We start from the raw sequence: 6,884 nt of genomic DNA, 5'->3' as shown, positions 1-6,884 counted from the left end.
TGGGGGATGGACTAAACTAACTTAGCAGGGTTTTTACTAAAACTAGATTTTATAAGAAAGTGACAGATGGGACTAGGAGCAGGTTCAGGAGCCTGACTAAACTTTGGCCAAGCAAAAAATCTTTGTCATTTTCTTTCTGCCTAGATTCCCTAGAGCAGCAGATCTCAGCTGGGGCTCACTTGGTTCTCCACCCCCAGGGGATGGTTAGTAATGTCTGAAGACAGTTTGGGGTGGTCACATTTAGGGGAGAGGGCTTGCCTGTGGTGGGTAGAAGCCAGGGATGCTGCTAAACATTCTTTAATGCTCAGATAGTCCCCCATCACAAAGAATTATCTGGCTTAAAATATCAATAGTGCTGAGGTTGAGAAATCCCGCATTCAGATTAGACTGGATGGCTCATAACTAAGAAACTTGTCTAAAACAGGTGGTATTACTAACCCTATTTTATAATGAAGGAAGAGGTTGAATGAGGTTTAAAAAATGTTGCTAAATAAATAACATCCAAGATAGCTTGGAAAACGAGAGCTTCATTTCCGTCTAGATTTTCACAATCTTCTTATGAAAATGGTTAGTGTCTTTGATGAAAAGCACAACTTGACTTTGCGGTGGCTTTGTCCTCTTTTGCCTTGGTTAGAGTGACCTACATTTCCTGAAATGCCCATTTCTTATACATTTGTGGCTAGGGTTGAACAAAAGAGATATTCTTGGGTAATATATATATGACACAGCCACCATTTTGTAGCTCACACATGTTGTTTCTGATCTGCTGGTAGCTCGTTTGGGGTGAGGCAGGAGCGAGCCTGCAACTGCTTCTCCTTCCCCCGAGTCATCTTTCTTCACCTCTCAAGCCAGCTGTTCATATTTAACTGCAAGGAATGGCCTCAGATCCCACAGAATATCTATGTGGCTAAGAACCAATATGGGTTTCATTCTGTCCTCCTGGGTTCCAGCTAACCTTGTATGGTCCAGCTTGATTTTTGCTTGAGATCACTTTAAATTCACCTTTTCTTCCTGACTGTCCAACCCGTGGACCTCAAACTCCAGCGTTAGACACAAAGACAACAGCTTTAAGGTGACTGCTTAACCAGTTCCCACAACTGGGTGAGGTCAAATTCCTGCAACAAATGTGTATGTAAGTATGTATCTATGTACACACACACACACACACACACACACACACACACACACACATGGTTTTACTTCTCTAATTGTTAATAGAACTACCAATATTTTGGATAAAACTATAATTATGAGAACGTCACAAATGAATAACCACCTAAACATTTTTAAAGAAAGGGAAAAAGGCACTTAAATTCCCATCACCTTAAAACAACTTCTTTTCACTTCTGTATGTCACCTTGTCATCCATTCCCACTGGTATATATTAAAATGAAGATATAAGTACAAACAAAAATTTATGCATCCTTATGTATCAATTTCTTTATGGCCCCAACTCTCACACCTCTGTTGTAACTTCATACCTGATGTCCTCTTTAGCTGGTTTTCCATTCCAGGTGAGATGGTTTTGCCACTTCTAACACTTGCTCCTGTATTTATCACTGAAATGGGAGAAATATTCCTTCCACGCTCTTGCACTATGCTCTGTGACGGCTAAAACTTAACTTGCCTGGTGATCTCAATTTATTACACAGATACATTATTAATCTTAATTTTTAATTTAATTTACTTGTGTAATATCCTCAACAGTTTGGGGGATGGAATGAAGGGTAGGACTAAAAGACAACTTGAGAAATCTACCTCGTCTTGTGCTCAATATTACCCTTTCCCCACTATAATGACCCTTCATCCTTGCCAAAACTGTGGACTTGACCCTCTCTTTACTTAAGGTAAACTGATGCCCATGAGAGGATGATCATATAATTTCATGTGCTTTCTTGAACCCTTGTGAAAATGGAAGAGGGAGCATGATAAATAGTTATGCACATTGGTAAGTCTGCACAGATAGCATCTTCCTATGAAGGTGCTTCACCTATCAAGAAATCGACCCTGTTCTATGCCAAACCCACCATATCTGGAGCAGAATTTTTTACATATTTGCAATCATACTGTATATATTGTTGCATCTACTTTATTCCATTTAATAGTGTCCCATACAGTCTATATTCTGCAGTCCTTTATCTCATGCTTTTAAAATAGCTGTATATAATTTCATTGGAGTACTTTTTTTTTTTTTTAAGCTTTTTAGGGCCACATCCATGGCACATGGAAGTTCAAAAGCTAGGGGTCTAATCAGAGCTGCAGCTGCCCACTTATGTCACAGCCACAGCAATGTCAGATCCAAGCCTAATCTGTGACCTATACCACAGCCCACAGCGACACGCCCAATCTTTAACCCACTAAGCGAGGCCAGGGATCAAACCTGCTTCCTCATGGATACTAGTCGGGTTCATTAATGCTGAACCACAACGGGAACTCTTCTCACTAGACTTTTAAGTTGATTATAGTTGTGGTTTTTTTTTTGTTTGTTTGTTTGTTTTTTGCATTTGTAGTATAGGCTGAAGTAAATATTTTCATGTATAAAATGTCTTTCTTCTTTTCAGTTATCTTTATGGAATAAATGATCAGAAGTTGTATTATTGGATTAAAAGGCAAATACATGTTTATTCTTCCTAATTAAATTTGTGCATTTTATTATTCATGGACCAAAAAATTCAGTGAGCTTTATCTGGTCTCTATTTCTTCATTTCCATCTCTCATCACTCTGCTATATGCACTTGAGTGAAGTTGTTGAGCTTTCACGAATTTCACACCCTGTTTCACATTGTCATGTTGTCCATATACTTTCTTTCCTTGGTAGTATTCTTGAACTTCTTTTGCGTTCAGAGAAATCCAGCTCATTCCTCAGCATTCAGTTCTGGTATCACCTCCTCTATAAAGGCTCCTTTAATCACTCTTTCCCCTAAACTATCTCCCTTGCTACAGTTAACTAAACTTTTCTCCTCTCTAGTCCAGTAGTACTTCTTAAAGGGCCTTGGGTACAGCATCAACAACATTATTCATTTATTTGGTTATTTTTCTGTCAGGGAACATCTTGAGGGTGTTCTGTGTCTTTGATCTTTAAGTGCCTTATCTTCAGAGCTGCTGAGCAGGTTAACTATTTTGCCTCTTGCCATTATGGAATGCTGGTCTACAAAATTCCTTTCTTCTCCATTGACTTTCTCCCCCACTAAAATATTTAAGTGAAAAATAATGCAAAAAAGAAGTCATCAGAATTTCTATGTTTATAGTGCATTTTTATGTATTCCAAGTTGCCTTGCTGTGCCTGGAAGATACTGGATTCATCTTAGCAATTTGATACACCTTGTCCTGATGAAGGCTGGCATTTCTAGAAAAAAAGTGGCATTTAAATTGATAAAATCACAGCCAAACAGCTAAATATTCCTGTGAAAAAAATTCCCACACATATTCATCTATAAGTTATTGTGCATAGTATAAAGGTAATTGATTAAACAATTATGCAGCTCAAACAATGTAATGGTATTTAAACCTATATTTGAATTATGTCCTCTTATCTTCATGGAAAAGAATAGTGCAAAATTATTGTCGTATGAAAAGATAATGATGCAAAGAGTACATAGACAAAAAATATAGGAAAAGAGTATCATGGAGGTAGAGTATGTGTGTGTGTGTGTGTGTGTGTGTGTGTCTAGGGTCACAATCGTGCCAGATGGAGGTTTCCAGGTTAGAGGTGGAATTGGAGTTATAGCAGCTGGCTTATGTCACAGCCACAGCAATGTGAGATCTGAACCGCATCTGTGACCGACGCTACAGCTCACGGCAACACCGGATCCTTAACCCACTGAGCAAGGCGAGGGATGGCACCCTCGTCCTCATGAATGCCAGTCGGTTTGTTAGCCAGTCGGTTTGTTAACCGCTGAGCCATGACAGGAACTTCTAGAGTATGTTATTTTGTTACATTTGTGCTATTTGTCAACTTTAAAAAATAACTAAGGTAAAATTCACGTAACATAAAATTTTCTTTTACCATTCAGTGGCCATTAGTACATTCTCAGTGTTGTACAACCATCAACACTAATTCCAGAACATTTTCCACTGACCATTCAGAAGCTAAGTATCCATTAAGAAGTAGTTCAGTAGCTCTCCACTCCCTCCAGCCCCCAGCTCCTGTCAACCACTAATCAGCTTTCAATCTCTATGAATTTGCCTACTCTGGACATTTCAAATACATGGAATCATATAGTATTGTAACCTCTTATTTCTGGTCTCTTTCACTTAGCAAAAGATTTTCATCATATATTAGTACTTCATTCCTTTTATGGATGAATGATATTCCGTTGATTGGATATACCAGATTTCGTTTATTCATCAGCTGAGGAACATTCAGGTTGATTTACTTTTTGGCTATTATGAGAAGTGCTGCTATGAAAATCCATGTGCAAAGTTTTGTTTGAACATATGCCTTCAGTTCTCTTGGTGTATATCTAGGAGTGAAATTGCTCTATCCTACAGGGATCCTACGTTTTATTTTTTGAGAAACTGGCCAAAATGTTTTTCTCAGTGATTGCAACATTTTTCAGACCACCGATAATGTATGAGTTCAAAGTCCACGATTTTGTTATCATTTAGATGGTCCGGGTGTGAGTGGGAGTTCGAAGATGTTCCTCAAGAACATCCCTTGAGGACGGTTCCTTTCAAAATCTATGAAGTAAAAAGACAAGATCTGTGGAGTAAAAAGCCAAATTATCTTCTCCATGCCTACACAACATTGAATGGTGGGACTCTCGTAGGAGAGCAGCTATAAATGCTTCTTTTTGGAAAAAAAGAGGAGAAATGGGAGGCATATAGGAGTTGTAAGTTCACAGCAATTCTGAAATTGAGCAGGGCACAAGTTGGTAGTTACTTAAGTAGGATTAAAGACTTGGAAACAATTCCTGGAGTTCCTGCTCTGGTGCAGTGGGTTGAGGATCCAATAGTTGTTGCTCCATCTTGGATTCCACCCCCGGCCCAGTAACTTCTATATGCTGTAGGTGTGGCCAAAAAAGGGAAAACAAACAAACAAAAAAAGACTTGGAAACAATTTCTCATGACTCTTGGCTCAACTTTCTGGGGTATTGTTTTCACCCTCAGAGTTATCTTTCTCTCTTTCATGAAAGGTAGCCATGTCTTCAGGTTTGCAGCTTTCTTAAGGGATTCTAAAGACCTCTTTTTGTTTTGTCCATATCTGTTTCATTTAATCCAAGCTGGCACTATTTCTGCCAGCTCATTTTTTAAAAAACGTTTGTGCATCTCCTAGGAATCTTATAGGGGTTCATTTCATTAGACAAAAGCCACCTCTACAAATACCTTTATGATAACGTCTTCTTTCCTTCAGCTTCTGCTGAGACTGTTGTTGGACAACAAATTTCTTCAATGTCCTGCTGTTTTACTACATGGATTTGTCTTAGATCTAAGGTCTTCATGAATTTAAAGACGCATGTCCCAAATGCAGCATCTTAGAGTCCAAGCAGAGGTTGGAGGTCAGGGAGGGTAAAGCATCCTTAGAATAAGTCAGAATGATGATGTCTCAAGTTTCTACCACACGTAACTTGTGAGGCTTAATTGCTTCTGCTCCTGCCAACATAGAGTGCTTCCTCAAGTGAAAAAGAGAAAGACCCTCCTTATCACCCACCTATCTCTGCTGAGTGTTGTGACTCACATGTTCAGGCATAGCTGAAATTCTGTTGACATTCTAAAAATGAATAATGCATGACATAGGGCTGTGTCCCAGAACTTGTTTTAATTATCTAAATTTTGCACACATTAATATGCCTCCCAAGAAGGTGACTTGTTTAAGTATCACAAGAAAACGAAAGAGAGAAAAGAGCTGCAGAGAAAAAAATAAAGGTTTTGCCAGATTATTTCAGTGCTTTGGTAAGTGCATTTGAATCCGTAAGTGAATCTATTTCAGTATAAATTTTACTTAGAGAAAAATCTGTTTCTCTCTTCCCAAATAAGTAACTATTGAACATTTGTTTGAAATAACACTAAATTATTAGTTACTGTGAGAGTGCCTGGATGTCTTGGTGTGAACCTGCATGCAAATCTAACAAGTAAGCAGTAAAATGATGGAACAAGGTTGTGGACTTGTTCCCATACATTGTTGTGAGTTGTAAATCATGCCTAGGGTTCTTAGGAACAAAGACACCACTCAAAACTTCACCCTAAAACTTTTTGCAAGGAACCGAATATTTGTGTCCATGAAATTCATGTTGAGGTCCTTACCCCCAATGTGATGGTATTAGGAGGTGGGAATTTGGGAAATGATAAGGTTATGAGGATGGAGCCCTCATGAATGGGATTAGTGCCCTTATAAGAAGAGATATAAGACAGCTTGCAACCACCCTCTTGGTTTTTTGCTATATGAGGATACGAGGAAAAGATGTCTGTCTGCAAACCAGGAAAAGTGCCTTCAGCCAGACACTGGATCTGCTTGCTGCCACTTTGATTTTGGTCTTTCCAGCCTCCAGAACTGTGATAACATTTGATGTTTAAGCCACTCAGTATCGTATTCTGTTATAGCAGCATGGATTGACAATAAGGCACTGTTTCACAACTTCATGTGAATACATGGAGGGGTTTTGTTGCTATTTTTGCTCTAAGAAGAATATAGCAGATGATTTCAAATAAAATTATCCATGTGCTCATTTGGTCTTTTTATTGAAGTAATTAAGAATAATTATTTTTATACTTCTGACATAAGTGATTTTCCTAACCAATTGTAAAATTTACCTTTGAGAGAAAAATGAGCTTAGATAGTCATGTATAAAAATGGGAGTTCCCATTGTGGCTTAGTAGGTTAAGAACTCAAGGTAGTGTCTGTGAGGATGCGAGTTCAATCTCTGGCCTCACTCAGTGGGTTAAGG

This window comes from Phacochoerus africanus, chromosome 6 (genome assembly GCF_016906955.1).
Source record: "Phacochoerus africanus isolate WHEZ1 chromosome 6, ROS_Pafr_v1, whole genome shotgun sequence".
In the NCBI taxonomy this organism is placed as follows: domain Eukaryota; kingdom Metazoa; phylum Chordata; class Mammalia; order Artiodactyla; family Suidae; genus Phacochoerus; species Phacochoerus africanus.
The sequence above is the reverse complement of the archived record's forward strand: the minus strand, read 5'-3'. Positions refer to the sequence as shown.